The 19,918-nt window shown below is 44.3% G+C and overlaps 1 pseudogene; it reads left to right on the forward strand.

Moving 5' to 3' along the window:
• Positions 1–9,755: 9,755 nt before the first annotated feature.
• Positions 9,756–10,254, forward strand: LOC136384088 (proteasome subunit alpha type-6 pseudogene; annotated as a pseudogene).
• Positions 10,255–19,918: the final 9,664 nt, after the last annotated feature.

Below are 19,918 nucleotides of genomic sequence, written 5' to 3' on the forward strand. Positions count from 1 at the left end.
CCTGTGGGGAAAGGGGTGAATGGCTAGCCAGGTGCAGGAAGAGAAAAGCCAAAATAAACCTTTTCTTATAGTAATGAGCCGTTTGCCGGCATTTGCCCCCACGGAAACTACCTCTCCCATATGAATGCACATAGTTAATGTGTGTAACTCTGGACAAAGAGATAGCGGATACACATTAGAAAATATAGGAATGTCTCTTAATATGTAAAGAAACATCTTTCTATCATTGTGTTGACTTGTAAATTTTGTTTTCTCCAAAATGATGTATGGCTTGCAAATTGAACATGGTCCTATCATGTTAAAGAGCATATGACTATAACCAATTGTGGTAAAGGGCACCTAATTGCAATTTTTGCTTCTGTACTTCCCACTTTCAAAACTATAAAAACTAAGTAGGACAAAGGGCCGGCGCGCTCTCCCTCAGATTTCTGTTGGAGTTGCTGCCGCTTGGCCAAGCTAGACAATAAAGCTTTGGTGTGGAATCGACGGATTTTGTTCATGTCTTCAATGTTTCGAGTCCCTCTGGATTAGGCTTAACAGCTAGTAATTTCTCACCAAGCCAGATAGGACTTAGAATGAAACAAAGCACAGAATGCTCAGATAGAAGCCTTCTCGCTGTGGAGAAACTGGGAGGGAAGGCAGGAATACACAGCTCACCTTTTCAGAGTTCAGGGACTGCTCTTCCCCACACCGGGAAACATTTTATCTCTAAGGCTGAGGCCTAACCACCTTCCTGTGTGTCATGTTACCTGCTCTCAAGATGCAGCAGATTTTGCCAACCTCTGAAAACAGCCTTATTCCAGAACTGCTCTCCCTAGACAAAGCTCTGCTCCAAAACTAGACTCCAGATATGGTTACACCCATCGCTACCTCTCTTTCCCTTCCCACTGCCCCCATCCGATCCCAACCCCCATTAAAACTTATCTTTGCTCAGGCATGCTCACCTCAGCTTAGTGGTAGAAGAAAAGCTACTGACTGAAACATTCAGTTTAAACTAAATAGTGGCAGGAAGTGTTAACCCTCCCAGGTATATTATGTACTGGTAAGTGACCTGTAAAGTCAGTGGAAAAATATCTATTGATGAGATTTCTGTGGACATATTTTGGCTAAGGCCTTCCTTCATTTTGTACCTTGTTCAAAAATAGACTATTTTATTATGAACAAACCCTGCACTTAGTGGACTTATTCCTTAATGCAAATAGTACGTTGATAAAGCAATGCCTTCAAGAGCGGCTACATCCCAAAAGGTGGAGGGCAGTGTTGAGAGTGTTGAGTAGCGGGGAAAGCTAACCAGGGAGGAGCCAATGGATGCTAACTGGTGGGGGAGGGGCAGAGAACTACAATAGACACGAAAAGCAAGGATCATTTCTGAAATCGGCCACTTGGATATCGAGCTGTCCGCCTTTGCATGTTGAAGGGAAGCAGTGAGGTACCTGGAGAGTGATCATTGTCTACAGTCAAGAAGAGCTGACTTTGAACACCATAGTCCAAAACTTTCTATACTGGGGACTCGGGGCTTATTACTTAACCACGCTGATATGTGGTTTTCTCATTTATAAATATCTATGTGCATCCTGGAGAAGATCTAATATCTGAGGCTCAGAGGGACTATGTGAAATAAACATTAGAGCCATAGGGCTCCTCTCCTCATAATATTTCTTATCTAGCAGCTGGTGAGCAGTCCTATCAGAATTACATGAGTCACTGAACCTTAATTCTAACCTTACCACACGGCAACACTGTCCTTTTCTTTTTTCTGATTAAACGCAAGTGCGGACAGAAATGGGCTATTTATAGCTGCCAACCCGGGCTATAAATCTTAGAGGCAATGTGGGTGCTGATTGGCAGCTCAGGGTCCATGAGGATGAGTTCTTTTTTTTTTTTTTAATTTTTCTTATTTTTATTTATTCATTTTAGAGAGGAGAGGGAGAGACAGAGAGAGACAGAGAGAGAAGGGGGGGAGGAGCTGGAAGCATCAACTCCCATATGTGCCTTGACCAGGCAAGCCCAGGGTTTTGAACCGGCGACCTCAGCATTTCCAGGTCGACGTTTTATCCACTGCGCCACCACAGGTCAGGAGGGTGAGTTCTAATGAGCTATATGGGTCAAGGGAGCACGGGAGAAGATGTTCTTTTAAAAGTGAAGAAAGCAACAGAATGATGAAGGGTGTAGCTGAGGACTAGTCTGATGACCTGCTACAAGTCTGTAGGGAAAAAATGCTAAAGATATTCTTCGCTGTTAGAAGAAAATAAATAGATAAACAAGCAAACGGGTCCCGATGCCTTCAGTACAACAGACCCCAGATTTTTCCATTAGTTAACAGAACTGATCAATTCTCTCTATATAAACTATCATATTAAAGACCAAGATAGGTCAACTTGTAACTAATATAAATTTTATTAACTATTTGCTAAGGAAATTTTTGCAGATGTAGACATTTCTGAGAAAAATCTCCGTGTTTAGAACACCATTCAGTTGTTCTTACGACTAATTCAAATATGACAACCAAAGTAAGATTTTAGAGAAAACAGAATGTTGATTTAATACTTAGGAGAGAAGAAACAAAGGAGAAATGAAAAATTATCGCTACCTTGAGCATAACATTCATTAACTTAATAAATATTGATTGTCTGCTAGATGCTCTGCAGTGGGGAACACACCCTGTAAAAGACAGATACATTCCCCATCATCAAAGTGGAACACGGGAACAATGGCCAATCCAATTATAATCGTGACGAATGCTACCAAAAGGAAATACTGAATCCAAAGGAAGGTGCCCACCCCAAGAAAGATGGTTTTAGATTTTTTTTTTCTTAAGTCCTGTTAAAAGGAAAATAAAACTGACAGGAGAGTAGAATTTTCTAAACAACTAAAGGCCAATGGCCTTGAGAGCGGTGGCTGGCGGAACTATGCACCAGAGAAGCCTGGCTGTCAGACGGAGGACTGGGTGTTTAATGGAAGAAACCTACAACCGCTAGACAGAGAAAGTCAGAAGGAAAAGTAGTGAAAGATAGAGCCCCGCGGAAAGGGCATGTGGCCCTTCAGGGCTGCCCAGGGCCAGCCGCTTGTGTGTGGGTCCCGGGGCCAGCCGGCTGCGTGTGGGTCCCCAGGCCAGCCGCTTGTGTGTGGGTCCGCGGGGCCAGCGGCTTGTGTGTGGGTCCCCGGGCCAGCCGCTTGTGTGTGGGTCCCCGGCCAGCCGCTTGTGTGTGGGTCCCCGGCCAGCCGCTTGTGTGTGGGTCCCCGGCCAGCCGCTTGTGTGTGGGTCCCCGGGCCAGCCGCTTGTGTGTGGGTCCCGGGGCCAGCCGCTTGCGTGTGGGTCCCCGGGCCAGCCGCTTGCGTGTGGGTCCCCGGCCAGCCGCTTGCGTGTGGGTCCCGGGGCCAGCCGCTTGCGTGTGGGTCCCCGGGCCAGCCGCTTGCGTGTGGGTCCCCGGGGCCAGCCGCTTGCGTGTGGGTCCCCGGGCCAGCCGCTTGTGTGTGGGTCCTTGACTTCGGACAGGAAAACTTCACAGCACGAGTCCAGGTGATTTTAAGAATACAGTACATTCATTACAGCTGCAGAATGTGAAACAAGAAAGGGCTTAGACCAGAAGCAACAGGGAAGGGGGGGGCTGCCTTGTTCTCTGGAAACTTTATGGGAAAGAAATGAGCCTCCACTGGGAAGTGGGAGAAAAGGGGCCTTGGGGACAGTTTGCTTAGAGTTCAGGAGACACTCCTGTGTAGGAAGAAGAGAGGTTGGGGGAGCACAGGCTGGGTCATTTGTTTTGAGGGTTATTCAAGACTAGGAGTTTAGGAGCCAATTTCAATAGAATATTCATCAGCTTCTCTACTGGTTAGTCGCCCCTAGGGCAGGTGGTCTGTAGTCATTGCAGCGGGTCCTGGGATCACCCACTTGGTTTTGCTGCTTTTCTTAGCCTGGAGCTAAAATACAGCTGAGGCATAGATATTATCTCTTTTATTTTATTTTCATTTTTTAAAGAAGAGAGAGAGAAAGAGAAGGCAGGGAGGAGCAGGAAGCATCAGCTCCCAAATATGCCTTGACCAAGCAAGTCCAGGGTCACAAACTGGTGACCTCAGCATTCCAGGTCGACGTTTTATCCACTGTGCCACCACAGGTCAGGCAGATACCATAGTCTCTCTAGGGAAGTGACTTTGTGTATCTGGCAGTAAATTGCTCAGTTAATTCAGCTCTCTGTCTCAGTTTCCCTGTTCCTGCCAAGGAACTGTCCCAGCTGCTTACTATCCTGCTTCAGCAGCTTTGGGGCTCTCTGTTATGGTTAGACCAGTGGTCGTCAACCTGGTCCCTACCGTCCACTAGTGGGCATTCCCACTTTCATGGTGGGCGGTAGCAGAGCAACCAAAGTATAAATAAAAAGATAGATTTAACTATAGTAAGTTGTTTTATAAAGATTTATTCTGCCAAACTTAGCAAAAATCTGACATAAAGTACTTGGTAAGTAATTATTATTATATGCTATTACTTGCTTTATAAATTTTATAGAGTAAAGTTACTTTCCTACTTTATAAATCACCATTACTGTGGAACCGGTGGGCGGTTAGAAAATGTTACTGCTAACAGAGATACAAAAGTGGGTGGTAGGTATAAAAAGGTTGACTACTCCTGGGTTAGACAGATCATAGAGGGTTGTGCAAATCCTATAACGGCAACTATCTAAAGCTGTCTCAAAGCCATTGGAATGTTTTGTAGAAACATGACTTAATCTGATGTGTATTTTTTAAAAAATCAGGGTGTTAGGTGTTTGATGGACTAAAGGGGGTAGCAGTAGAATGTAGCAACAGCTAACACTTGTTAGCTTCCTCAGTGCCGCACACAATACAGAGAACTTCACACACATTACTTTATGTAACACTCATGGAAACTCATGGTGGTAATTTTTTTTTTAATTTCCATCACATAGGGCCCTGGCTGGTTGGCTCAGTGGTAGAGCATCAGCCTGGCCTGCGGGAGTCCCAGGTTCGATTCCCGGCAGGGCACACAAGAGAAGCGCCTGCTTCTCCACCCCTCCCCCTCTCCTTCCTCTCTGTCTCTCTCTTCCCCTCCTGCAGTCGAAGCTCCATTGGAGCAAAGTTGGCTCTATGGCCTCTGCCTCAGGTGCTAGAATGACTCTGGTTGCAACAGAGCGACGCCCCAGATGGGCAGAGCATCGCCCCCTGGTGGGCATGCTGGGTGGATCCTGATTGGGCACATGCAGGAGTCTGTCTGACTGCCTCCCCATTTCCAACTTCAGAAAAATACAAAAATATAAAAATAAAAAAATATATATAAAAAAATAATTTCCATCACATAGAAGAAACTGAGGCTAAGCCAAATGTCAACAAGCAAAGATTTTGCAATCTATAAGTCAGACTTCAGAGCTTATACTTGATTATTATTTACTCTGGAGACCAGAAGATTAGATAGCCCGTTAGAGGAATTCGGATATAAGATGACTGTGGCATAGACTGGGGGCTGTGGCAATGGGGTTAGAGAGAAGGGTGAAGATTTAAGAGATAAGACGTGCACTCTGGTGCTGGAGTGGAAAAAGTAAGAGCAAGGAGAGAGCTGACCCTAGGTCTGAGCTCTTGGGTAGATGTTGCTTCCTTTAAGATAAGAAATACTTAGCAGAGGAGTATGAAAATTTTACTTTTGACCATGTTACCTGAAATACTTCCAATGGCTAGTGCCAAAGAGGCTATCAGCTATGTAGGTTGGAAGTCCAACAGCAAGGTGTGGAGTGAAGACAGAACCTTTTTTTTTTATTATTTAGACAATTAATTTTAATGGAGTGACACTGATCAACTAGAGTACACAGATTCAGAGAAAACATCTCCAGATCATTTTGACATTTGATTATGTTGTATACCCATCACCCAAAGTCAAATTGTCCTTCTTCACTCTTTATTTGGTTTTCTTTATGCCCCTCCCCTCACCTCACCTCCTACCTCTCCTCCCTTCCCCTCCCTCTGGTAACTACCGCACTCTTATCCATGTCCATGAGTTTCAGTTTTGTGTCCCACCTATGTATGGAATCATACAGTTCTTAGTTTTTTATTTACTCATTTCAATCAATATAATGTTATCAAGATCCACCCATGTTGTTGTAAATGATCCGATGTCATCATTTCTTATGGCTGAGTAGTATTCCATAGTATATATGAACCGTATCTTCTTTATCCAGTCATCTATTGAAGGGCTTTTTGGTTGTTTCTATGTTTTGGCCACTGTGAACAATGCTGCAGTGAACATGGTGCTGCATGTGTCTTTATGTATCAGTGTTTTTAAATTTGGGGGTATATACCCCCCAGTAGAGGGATTGCTGGGTCATATGGTAGTTCTACTCTTAAGTTTTTGAGGAACCACCATACTTTCTTCCATAATGGTTGTACTACTTTACATTCCTACCAACAGTGGATGAAGGTTCCTTTTTCTCCACAGCCTCTCCAACACTTGTTATTACCTGTCTTGTCGATACAAGCTAATCTAACAGGTGTGAGGTGGTATCTCATTGTAGTTTTGATTTGTATTTCTCTAATAGCTAGTGAAGATGAGCATCTTTTCATATCTATTGGCCATTTGTATTTCTTCTTAGGAGAAGTGTCTGTTCATGTGAAGACAGAAATTTGAAAATCTTTAGCAAATGTGTGGGAAGTAGAGCCACAGGAGAGAACAAAGTTTGTAAGGCCAACATTTTCAAGTGCAATTAGTCCCAGATTCACTTGCACTTGTTTTTTTTGTTTGTTTGTTTGTTTTTAAGATTTTATTTATCCATTTTAGAAAACATAGAGAGAGAGAAGAAAGAGAAGCAGGAAGCATCAACTCTCATATATGCCTTAACCAGGAAAGCCCAGGGTTTTGAACCAGTGACCTCAGCGTTCCAGGTCGACACTTTATCCACTGTGCCACCACAGGTCAGGCCACTTGTACTTGTTAAAGAGGCAGACTCATGGCGCTACCTCCCTCCAACCGAGACTATTCTTACTCTGCGTGTGTCTAGGAAGGGATGACAGGTGATTCTTATAAACTTGGTCAATTACACTCCAAGTAATTCTGGGAGAGGGAGAGGATGAGATAAAAAGAGGGAGGATTAGAATAGGACCCAGTGAACTCTAACATTTACAGGGGAAATATGTGAAGGGGATGAGAATAGGCCCCCACAAAATACGTCACTTTGGCATAAGGATTTTGATCTGAAGGCAGCTGAGCAACAGCAGACACAGGAAAAGCTCGCTGCCCTCCCGCTCGCTGCCTCAAAGCAGGACAGAACATTCCCTTTGTAAAGATGACATAAATTTTCTTTTGTGAAGGTGTTTCTCTCCTTCAGTACCACAAAGACCAGACACAGCAAAGACATGAGTCTGCCTCACAGACCTTATAAACAGCCAACTTTTACCATACGTCTCCTGGTCACCCTCCCATAATTTATTGCCCTTTGTGAAAATGGTATTGAAGCTGCCAAGTCAAGCTGCTTGTTTGGGTTTTCACTTGTTTTTTGTGTTGCCTCAGTGCCTATAAAACGGAAAATAAAATGATATGCTTTTCCTCTTGCGAATTGATATTTTGCCAGTTTAATTCACAATCATCTTCTGAGACTGAACCTAAGAGGGTGGAGAAAATGTTTTTCTTCTCCTACATATATGAGGAACTTCCAGCAAAACATATGAAAAAGTAGCTGTCAGCATGATCGGAGAAGTGGAGATGAGAACTGTACAAGGAAATCCAAGACAGGAGAGTATATTTTAGGAGAATGTTGGCAACAGTGTCAAATGCTGACATCTTATCAGCATTTTCTGAGGGCCAATTTTTTTTTTCTAGTTCGAGAAACCCAAGAACACATATAACCACGATTAAGGGGTAGCTCCAACTACATTTTTATGCTATATATCCTTATTTTACTCAAAACATAGATAGACTCTTTGTGAGAGGTATTATTAATATAACTACAAATAAAAATGGGTATATATTAAGGTTAAACTCTATGTCTGAGTTTTTGTTTAATAAATAGAAGGCCCATCTCAAACCCAGTCAATAATCTTTCAGCTTCTGAGTGTCCTATCGTCTTTTAGTGTTTCGTCAGGGCTCCGGTTAGGAAGCTTCAAGGAGGGGCACACTTAATAAGAAAGGTGGAGTCAGAAGTGTAGGGAAGGTTGCATAAGAGCTGAGCCTTGAATGAGAAGCAATTGGCCAGTGATCCGAGGAAGGGAAGGGTGTTTTCAGCAAAACAGTACGTGCAGTCAGGAAGGAAAGAAAACGCATTCTCTTCAGGGAACCGGTGAAGCATGAGTTCATGTGATGGAGATACGGGATCTGAGGGGGGGAAGAGTGAAAGCGGGAACCTTATCTTTAAGAGAAGTCATTTGAATATTTTAAATAGGGGACCTGCTGGGACAGATTTGTGTAGGAAATCTGTGTCAACAGTGTGAAGGAGGAATTAGAAAAAGGGGAGAAATGAATGCAGGCTAAACAGGTCGGAGCCCGGACAGTGGTCTGATTGACAACAGAGAAAAAGAGAGTTTGTCAGAGAGATCAGAAAGGCATAAAACAAAAGGACTGATGACTTCAATCAAGGTGGATGGGAGGGGAGGGGACAAAGAAAGAGAATTTGGAATGAGTATCTGACTTGAGCGGGACAGCTGGCAGGAGATGAAGAGAGGAAAGCAGAACGGAGAGAAGCGCTCAGGTCAGGTTTGGAGCCGGCCTTGCTTTGCTCCAGGAGGGCACGGCACAGCGCGGAGGTGCGGCTGCGCGGGCTGACACCGAAGAGGTTCTGCCGTGGCTGAAATGGGCCGGGGGTGGGGGTAGGGGGAGGCAGGTATACAACAGTGATCCCCAAACTCATCTGTGCTGAAGACAGTTTATAATTCTCTCCTTCTGGAAAAATTCCAAAGCTTTATCAAGTGACTCTTCCCCCATTTGTTCCAACAATGGCATAGCCATTGAGGAAATACGGAAGACAGCAGCAGGGACCCCATCTGAGTCTCCTCTCTCCTCGTGATTATTCTACTAACCTTGTTTATCAGTTTGCTTGAAAACTGGTAGAAATATCACACACGAGACTAAATGAATTTTTATCTAACCAAATATATTTTTTGGCTCATGCTTTTTTAATGATCATTCTTCAGTTTTCATTTGTTTGTAAATTCCCACTATCCAATGACTTGCTTTTTTCAGTTTTGGTGTATAATTTGGATGAGATCAGCAGTTTTCCTCCAGTGTGCCATAACATGCTGGTGTGCCACAAGAATGTTTAAAAGATGCCATCCCTCATCAGGAGGGGCTGGTTTGCCCAGGGTGGGAGCAAGGGGCCCAGAGACCATTCTTGAAGTGTGGGCACGCCACATGTCCCGTGGTCTTAGCACTGGGTCTGACTGCCCATTACCATCTATTCACCAGGGGCCCAGCTCTACTGAATAGAATATGCTTTTTTTTTTTTTAAGTCTTTATTCATTTTTTAGAGAGGAGAGAGAGAGAGAAGGGGGGAGGAGCAGGAAGCATCAACTCCCATATGTGCCTTGACCGGGCAAGACCCCGGTTTCAAACTGGCAACCTCCGTATTCCAGGATGACACTTTATCCATTGCGCCACCACAGGCCAGGCTAGAATATGCTTTTAAGGCTATTAACCAGGGCAGCCTCACATCAGCAGTGGTCAGAGGAAAAGACTGTGCAGTGATTGTCACAGAGAGGAAAGTACATGACAAATTACTGGATTCCAGCACAGTGACCACTTATTTAAGATAACTGAAAACATTGGCTGTGTGATGACAGGAATGATAGCTGACAGCAGATTCCAGGAACAGAGGGCGGGCACGCTATGACAGCAACTGATTGGAAATACAAATATAGCCATGAGATTCCCGTGGACACGCAGTGTAAAAGAATGGCTGATGTATCTCAGGTCTACACACAGAATGCTGAAATGAGACCTCATGGTCGTTGCATGATTTAATTGGTATCTATTAAGAACAAGGCCCTCAGGTGACCGGTGTGACCTGCAGGGTCCAACTGTGGGTTTAAAGCCACTGCAGGAAGAGTTAAATAAACTATCAACCAGCTTCCTTGAAAGAAAGAAAAAAAAAGTGAAGAAGAAATTTGATTGGACATTTGAACAGACAGTGGAAACTGAGATTATATGCCTGTCTACTGTTCTATCAAGTGATTTCAAACCTTCAGAAATAGAGGTTGAAAATCCTAAATTCAGGATTCTTACAAAAGCAGATATTGACACTCATCTTGTTGTCCCATCAGAAAGAGACTAAACATTGTAGTTAGCTTACCAAATTCCTGACACTACTTGCCTGTGTGTTTGGTAACAACAGACCATTACAGAAGCCCCTGGATTGAAAAGGGCCTTCCCCACTCCTGCTGCTGAAGGGGCTAGGACTCTATACAAATAAAAACAGTGCTTTCGGAGGGAGAAACAAAACAGAAACATGTAATACCTGACTATTTAGTCAAGAACACTGACCTCTTCTCCTTTAGTCAAATAAAAAAATGACAACCACTGCTCTGACTGGATGGCTCAGTTGGTTAGAGTGTCACCCTGATGCACAAAGGTTGTGGGTTCAATCACCGGTCAGGGCACATACAGGAACAGACTGATATTTCTCTCTCTCCCTCTCTCTCTCTCTAAAATCAATAAATAAAAAATTTAAAAAAAAAATGGCGGCCCTGGCCGGTTGGCTCAGTGGTAGAGCGTCGGCCTGGCGTGCGGAGGTCCCGGGTTCGATTCCCAGCCGGGGCACACAGGAGAAGCGCCCATTTGCTTCTCCACCCCTCCGCCGGGCCTTCCTCTCTGTCTTTCTCTTCCCCTCCCGCAGCCGAGGCTCCATTGGAGCAAAGATGGCCCGGGTGCTGGGGATGGCTCCTTGGCCTCTGTCCCAGGCGCTAGAGTGATTCTGGTAGCGACAGAGCGACGCCCCAGAGGGGCAGAGCATCGCCCCCTGGTGGGCAGAGCATCGCCCCCTGGTGGGCGTGCCGGGTGGATCCCAGTCGGGTGCATGCGGGAGTCTGTCTGACTGTCTCTCCCCGTTTCTAGCTTCAGAAAAATACAGAAAAAAAAAAAGGCAACAGCCAATACAACAATAGCTGTCTAATGTGAATGAATCAAAATTATACTTATTTTTTTTCCAGATTGGCAAAAAAAAAATCTATTTTTTTGATATGCTGCAAATTTTAGTAATTAGTTTATGTGTGGTATGAGATGAAAATGGTTGAAAAATCACTAAATTAGATGAAGGAGAAAAGGTGAGGAAATTATAGTTGTACCACTGTTGGGCAAATGAGTTTGTAAAATTTGTGTTATTTGATTTTGCTCACTTTTATTGTTAAAAATGGCCACTGCCCATGTAAATTATGCTGCGAGGTGATACTGCTAATTGCCTTCCTGCTTGAGAAGGGGCTTTGTTATGCTGATATGTGCTGGAGGAGGGGTTGTTGTTCAAAAAGTTTTAAGAAGAAGGGAGAAGAAGAAGGAAGCCATATTTTTGCAGAGTGGGAGCAGGGAGGAAGAGTGCTGAAGAAGCAGCAGCCAAGATGGCAGGTTGCTAGAGGAGAAGCCAGTTTGTGCAGAGATGAGGAGGGAGAGGGTGTTCAGATGGTGAACCAGAGGTGACTTAGACTAGAGGAGCCTTTGATTCTGGGAAAAAAACAGAAAAGATTCTCCTGGTTATGGAACCAGAGAACATAAGAGTGGGTTTTGGTGCCCTGTGTCTTTTTACTCGCCAGCCGGTTGTGAGGCTAGAATAAAGGCATGGCCCACCAGGTTTTGACTCTGCTGTTTCTTTACCGTCTGTCTGAATCTAATGTGAACCTGCATGTGCCTGGCTGTGATGGGCGTGACTACTGGCCTTTTGTATTGTACAATCACCTTTTTATTACATTTTAAGTAATAAAAACAATTTAGCTAGCATGTGAAGAATTCTCCTGTCAAAAAGACAAAAATCAATTCACGAAGAAAGACAGGGATGATGTTTATTCTGTAAAGCAACAGGCTACTAAAACTTGCCTGATTTTCCCTTAAAGGCAACAATGTCCCAGAAAAGCAATTTAAATTCATTTCTTCTTGGTGTGACATATGGTTTCTTTAAGAAATTTAGAAGAAATGTTGCACGATTTTCTAAGGTAAGGCTTTTAAAGGGGAATTACCATAATAATTGTGTAATAATCAAATGAAAATAGCTACATTGCTGGACAGGAAGACCCACCCCAGGAAAATAACTCCAGTAGATTTGTTAGAAAATTACTACTGAGAGGTTGATAAAGTAAGAAATAAGATGATAATTCTAGTTCATGAGAAGAGAGGCCTTCCCCTTCTTCTCTGGCATGAATATCACTTTCTTTGAGAAAGATAAATCATAGTGTACAATCCAGCTTCGTCTCCTGTGATGCACACTGACTTAATATGGACCAATATCCTGGCTAAAGGGAAGGTAAATACTGCCCATCAGATTCTCGGTGAATTGTTAAAATTAAGAGTATCTGGGTTTTCGGGTTCGATTCCCGGCCAGGGCACGTAGGAGAATCGCCCATTTGCTTCTCCACCCCCCCCCCTCCTTCCTCTCTGTCTCTCTCTTCCCCTCCCGCAGCCAAGGCTCCATTGGAGCAAAGATGGCCCGGGCGCTGGGGATGGCTCCTTGGCCTCTGCCCCAGGCGCTAGAGTGGCTCTGGTCACAGCAGAGCGACGCCCCGGAGGGGCAGAGCATCGCCCCCTGGTGGGCAGAGCATCGCCCCTGGTGGGCGTGCCGGGTGGATCCCGGTCGGGCGCATGCGGGAGTCTGTCTGACTGTCTCTCCCCGTTTCTAGCTTCAGAAAAATACAAAAAAAAAAAAAAAAAGAGTATCTGGGTTTTTTTCCACTCTTAGATTTGTTCTCTTTGGGGGAATTTTTATGTTGTACATTTTTTTGTCAATTACTCAGGATCCTATTATAAAGGTTATAATTAAATCAACCTTAGCCAAGTCCATTGAATTCAAGGCTACTTAATCACCACCACTCCTAGTATATTTGATTACCCTCAAAAGGCCTACCTGGCAAGAGCTGGTCATCTAAATTAGGCATGCATATTCAGGGAAGAAATAAAATAAAAACAAAATTTGCTGAGCTGAGCTTATGTTGAGGAGGGCTGGGAAATCATAGTCTTAGTTCTTTCTTAATCAATAAGGAAAAGAAGAAATGATAGTGAAGGAAAAGAAGTCTTTTGACTATAATCATTTTTAATAAAAAAACATTACTCTTTATGATTCTTTATGTGAATGTTCAAGCCAAGGGGGTCATGAATATGAAAATTAGTAAGATTTTATAGTAAACATTATGAGGATGTCTGTCAACACATGCACCACCAACCCCTCTGTAGGTCAAATAAGTTTGTAAATATGATATATATGTTTGTTTGCTTATAGTTTGCATTGGGTGTGGGGGACAGGCTGTAAGCAGGCAAGGCCCTTATAGCCTGGGGCTTGGTTTTAAGACTAAACCTTTCCCATTCTTTTAATACTAAGATTTTTTCAAAACTAAGCTTTTCCCCACACCCTTGACTGTTGCATGATGTGGGGTGGTGCACTCTCATGAGGAATCCCATTATGCCTCAGATAAGTGACTTTGTATCAGAGACTTCCTTGTTTGTATATTGGATTAAAGCTTTTGATTTCTACACTATAAAATGGGGCAGAGGAGCCCATGCTGGAGGGGAGCAGAGAAAGGCCACATGGAGGAGAGGAGAAGCAGCCAAGATGGTGGAGTGCTGAAGGAGAAGCCAGTTTGTGCAGAGTTTGTGCAGAGAGGAGGTGGGGAACAGAGGTTGTAAGGCCAATAGCTACAGCCACCATCACAGCTGCCTGACCCATGCAGGTTCAAATTTGATTCAGACAGATGGTAATGAAACATCGGAGCCAAGAACTGGTGGGCCATTAACTTTAATCCTAGCTTGCACCCAGCAGGCAAGAAATACACACAGTGGGAAAATACTTCCCTTTCCATTTAGGGCTCCCAAAGCCACTGACTTATCCAAGTTTCCTAGAATCAAAGGTTTCTAGCTCACCAGCCTTATTCACCTCTGTTCCCCATCTTCTTCTCTCTGCACAAACTCTGCACAAACTGGCTTCTCCTTCAGCACTCTGCCATCTTGGCTGCTTCTCTTCTCCTCCATGTGGCCTTTCTCCGCTCCCCTCCAGCATGGGCTCCTCTGCCCCATTTTATAATGTAGAAATCAAAACCTTTAACCCAATATACAAACAAGGAAGTCTCTGATACAAAGTCACTTATCTGAGGCATAATGGTATTCCTCATGAGAGTGCACTACCCCACATCATGCAACAGTCAAAGATGTGGGGAAAAGCTTAGTTTTGAAAAGATCTTAGTATTAAAAGGGTGGGAAAGGCTTAGTCTTAAAACTAAGCCTTAGGCCAGGGGTCCCCAAACTACGGCCCGCGGGCCACATGCAGCCCCCTGAGGCCATTTATCCGGTCCCTGCCGCACTTCCAAAGGGGCATCTCTTTCATTAGTGGTCATCCGCATCCTGTGCTCCTGGAGTCCTGTATGTGGCGGCATCGCTCACGTACAGTACTACTTCCAGTGACGCGGGACTCACGCATCACGGCTCCGGAAGCACGTCATATCACTTGTTACGGCTAGCAGTGACAAATATGGAACCGGACATTGACCATCTTATTAGCCAAAAGCAGGCCCATAGTTCCCATTGAAATACTGGTCACTTTGTTGATTTAAATTTACTTGTTCTTTATTTTAAATATTGTATTTGTTCCAGTTTTGTTTTTTTACTTTAAAATAAGATATGTGCAGTGTGCATAGGGATTTGTTCATAGTTTTTTTTATAGTCCGGCCCTCTAACGGTCTGAGGGACAGTGAACTGGCCCCCTGTGTAAAAAGTTTGGGGACCCCTGCCTTAGGCTATAACGACCCTGCCTGCTTACAGCCTGTCCCCCACACCCAATGCAAACTATAAGCGAGCAACATATATATCAGGCTAGTGAGGTAGAAAACTTTGATTCTAGAAAACTTGGATAAGTCAGTGGCTTTCAGAGCCCTGAATGGAAAGGGAAGTGTTTTCCCACTGTGTGTATTTCTTGCCCGCCAGGTGGGTGGGTGCAAGCTAGGATTTAAGCTAATGGCCCACTAGTTCTTGGCTCCGTTGTTTCATTACTGTCTGTCCGAATCAAATTTGAACCTGCATGGGCCAGGCAGTTGTGATGGTGGCCACGGCTACTGGCTTTACAGCCTCTTTTCTGAAAAATGCTTTTTCCATAACAGGCCCGATTATAGAAGAAGTCCTTAGTCCTGTTCTGGCTATTGTGGAGCAGGGCAGACAGGAAGCAGGGGCTTGTCCAAATGACTCTTTCCCAAGCCAGGGATGGAACTGGGGTTCAGAAGCTTCGGTCTCTCTCCCCCGGCTGCTAGCACCAGGAAGTGACGGACAGTAGAAAAGCTAGTCTGTAGAGAGAGAAGAATGAAAGAGGTGTGGAGAGGTGTAGAAAATAAAGACTCATAAAAGAGCTTGAACAACAGGGTAGGTGGTGCTTTATAATGAATTAAAATGGACTAGACTGGAAGAGAAATAGTGGAAATTAAAAGTCCTTCTTTGTACATGTGACACACATTGTCATTGTACTTGTTGTAGTAATATAATGTTATAGTAATTAAATATATAGAAATATAAAAAATATGGACGATACATAAAAATAATTAAGATATAATATCAAAATTAATTAAGGAAATTAAATAAATTTATGCTGTCTGAATAGGAATTATATAGTGTGTGCAGATGTGATAAAAAGACTCTGACTTTCCAGCAGGGCCCAGTTAGTGTGTGTGTGAAGTTATACATAGATAAGAAGTGGCTCGGCATCATAACTGTAAATTAACATAAACAAGAAGCTTCCCTAGGAGCACCTTAAAAGTGGCTTGATGTAACATTTCAGTAGATTAACATAAAAGGGGCTCCCTGTGAGGAACTCCCCAAAAGGTGGTTTGAGGTGATAATCCTGTAGATTGACACCTGTTAGAAGGCATTGGCCAGAAAAGGTACTAAAGCTGAGGGGCCCCCCTGCTGAGGTAGTCGCCCAGACTCCAACGTGAAAGTGGACTGTCTCCACGCTGCTCTGAGCTCTGACCAGAGACAGCTGAGTGGAGCACGCCGACGGGGCCCCCTTAAGCTGTACCCAGGCATGCCAAAAGGATCTGTAACAAATTGCATGCATAATTCTTGAAACTTAACTTTTTATGTTGGTCTCATGTCTTTCCTCTGGTGGCAGTTAGTGTCGTCACTAATAAGGAAAATCTTCATAGCTACCTCAAGAGTAGTCTCAAAGAGGCTGCCAGCCCTGCTGATAAGCAGGAGTGTCCCACTGCACGGGGAAGTCGAATCAGGGACGCCTGATCCACGTACAGCTTGGGCTCCACTGGGACAGCACTGATGCAGGGAGATGTGGACTAGACTGCTGGAACTAAGGGAGATGCTAGGACTGAAGAGAAAAATTTTAGATTTATCAGTGCTGTGGACAAAAAATGGGCGGCATACTAAATCTGCCGAGCTCAGGGGAGGCCTACACGGTGGCCCTGCTGACACAGAGACCTAAAATAACCGCCCACGTAGGATGGTCTGAAAATTAAAACTTTCTCACTAAAGTGAGTCAGGGCAGTAGTTATGTGCTAGGGTGGTATTTTTCCCTACCAAAAGTCAGTGTTTACCATAACTGAGCCTGTCTGTTGCCTTTTGCATCTACAATAACATACCTGATAACATACCTTTAAAATACAAGTAACAAGCCTTTGAAATGTAAGAGTAATCTTTTCCAGACCCCTCAGGGCCCAGCCTCTGGGGCAGAGCCCACAGATCCTCACACTGTTTGTTTTGTTTTGTTTTTAGTGAGCGAGACAGAGACAGAGAGAGAGACAGAGTGAGGGACAGATAGGGTCAAACAGATAGGAAAGGAGAGAGATGAGAAGCATCAATTCTTCATTGGGGCTCCTTAGTCTCCTTAATTGTTCATTGATTGCTCTCTCATATATGCCTTGACTCAGGGGGTTACAGCAGAGTGAGTGACCCCTTGCTCAAGCCAGCGACCTTGGGCTCAAGCCAGCGACCCTGGGGTCACGTCTATGATCCCATGCTCAAGCCAGTGACCCCTCGCTCAAGCTGCTGAGCCCGTGCTCAAACCAGCAACCTCAGGGTTTCAAACCTGAGGTCCTCTGAGTCCCAGGCCAATGTGCTATCCACTGTGCCACTGCCTGGTCAGGCCTCACATTATTATTATTCTCATGTTAATTGTTAACTGCTAACTATCCCAGGCCTGCCTATGTAAAAGAAATATGTGTCTTACCCATTTTACCTTTTATCTCATCCCAGAGATTTCCCCTCCTTGCTTTCTACCACCTCCCTAGGCTATCAGCAAGGGATTTCATATAACCCCCTTCCGTCTACCCTTTTGATTCTGATGTACAAAGTAAGTGGTGAAACTGCCGTGTTCCGGAGTATTTTCTCAGTCTGTTGAGATTTTGCTTCCTGGCAACTGTCATAAGTTTAGCTCGGGTAAACTCATAAAAATTCTTACAGGTTTGGATGTTAAGTGTAAAGATGATTTTTAAATTTGTGGGGCAAGGCCTGACCTGTGGTGGCGCAGTGGGATAAAGCGTCGACCTGGAACACTGAGGTCGCCGGTTCGAAACCTTGGGCTTGCCTGGTCAAGGCACATATGGGAGTTGATGCTTCCTGCTCCTCCCCCTTCTCTCTCTCTCTGTCTCTCTCTCTCACTCCTCTCTCTCTAAAAAAATCAATAAATAAATTTGTGGGGCCAGATGAAGTCAGAAGGAGATAGAAGACAGAATAGACCAAAGCCAAGTCCAAGGGCCTTCAGCACTTAGCAGCTAAGTAGTGGAAAACCAGAGCCTGCCTGATGGTGGCAGAGTGGTTCAAGTGTAGGCCTGGAATGCTGAGGTCGCCAGTTTGAAACCCTGGGCTTGCCCTGTCAAGGCACATATAGGAGTTGATGCTTCCTGCTCCTCCTCCTCTCTCTCTTCTCTCTAAAATGAGTAAATAAAGTCTTAAGGAAAAAAGGTAGCAGTCCGTTATTTTACAGTATTTCCTGCAGTGAGTGAAATTGGTAGTAGGATTAGTATAAGTGTGAGACTTTAGAAAAACATCCATAATAAGTTTTTGTGAGATGTACTTTGCAGAAGGGTTAGGATATGTTTCGGTGGATAATAGTGAACATCTGTCTCAGGGAAGGCTTCAATAAGGTGTAGTTGGCTAGCCTGACAAGGCCATGGTGCAGTGGATAGAGTGTCGGACTGGGACGCAGAGGACCCAGGTTTGAAACCCCAAGGTAGCCAGCTTGAGCACGTGCTCATCCAGCTTGAGCATGTGGTCACTGGCTTGAGTGTGAGATCATAAACACAACCCCATGATCACTGGCTTGAGCCCAAGGCTACCAGCTTAAGAAGGGGTCACTTGATCTGCTGCAGGCACCCCCCCCCCAAGGCACACATGAGAAAGCAATCAATGAACAATTAAGGTGCTGCAACAAAGAATTGATGCTTCTCATCTCTCTCCCTTCCTCTCTGTCTGTCTCTATCTGCCCCTCTTTGTCACACACACACACACCAGGTCTACTTGGCTAGAGTGAAAATATCTCAAACTGTTTTATGAAGTTTGTAAAGTGTGGGTCAAATAAGTTTGTAAATATGATGTATATGTTTGCTCGCTTAGAGTTTGCATTGGGTGTGGGAGACAGGCTGTAAGCAGGCAGGGTCCTTATAGCCTAAGGCTTAGTTTTAAGACTAAGCCTTTCCCACCCTTTTAATACTAAGATCTTTTCAAAACTAAGCTTTTCCCCACATCCTTAACTGTGCATGATGTGGGGTGGTGCACTCTCATAAGGAATCCCATTATGCCTCAGATAAGTGACTTTGTATCAGAGACTTCCTTGTTTGTATATTGGATTAAAGCTTTTGATTTCTACACTATAAAATGGGGCAGACCAGGAGCCTATGCTGGAGGGGAGCAGAGAAAGGCCACGTGGAGGAGAGGAGAAACAGCCAAGATGGCAGAATGCTGAAGGAGAAGCCAGTTTGTGCAGAGTTTGTGCAGAGAGAAGAAGATGGGGAACAGAGGTGAATAAGGCTGGTGAGCTAGAAACCTTTGATTCTAGGAAACTTGGATAAGTCAGTGGCTTTGGGAGCCCTGAATGGAAAGGGAAGTATTTTCCCACTGTGTGTATTTCTTGCCTGCTGGGTGCAAGCTAGGATTAAAGCTAATGGCCCACCAGTTCTCGGCTCCGTTGTTTCATTACTGTCTGTCCGAATCAATTTCGAACCTGCCTGGGCCAGACGGCTGTGGTGGTGGCCGTGGCTACTGGCCTTACATAATGCAATAGAAGAAGCATCATGATTCTAATGGGTTGAGGGAGAGGCCATGGGAGAAGGTGCTTAACTATCTAGTAGTATTTCTAAACATCATGCTGTCTTCCAGTTAGCATCCAATCTAAATAAAAGCAACATGCTTCTTATGCCACTACTTCTAAGAAAGTCCTCTGACCCTCCAGTTTGACCAGACTGACACCCCAAGCCCTCTTTTTAATGCAAAGGCTGGTGTAATCAATAGGCTGAATTTCTCACTGGTTAAGATCTTGAGCTCTGCATTCTACCAGGTCTTGTTAGAATCTCAGTTCTTCCCATTATTAACTGAGTGACCATGTCAGGAGACTTAACACCTCTAAGCCTCTTTTCTTGGTAGTGAAAAGAGGATTACAGAATTTACCTCACACTGTTATGCAGAGAATCAAATGAGCAAATAAATACAGCATTGTTAAAGCAAAAATCACAGACCCAAAATGGTGTCACTCATGCTAAAAGCCCATAATACCAAACCTAGATTTAATTGCAGTTTCAATTTCTCCCAGAAATGTAATCT

The sequence above is a fragment of the Saccopteryx leptura genome, chromosome 12, assembly GCF_036850995.1.
Source record: "Saccopteryx leptura isolate mSacLep1 chromosome 12, mSacLep1_pri_phased_curated, whole genome shotgun sequence".
Lineage (NCBI taxonomy): Eukaryota > Metazoa > Chordata > Mammalia > Chiroptera > Emballonuridae > Saccopteryx > Saccopteryx leptura.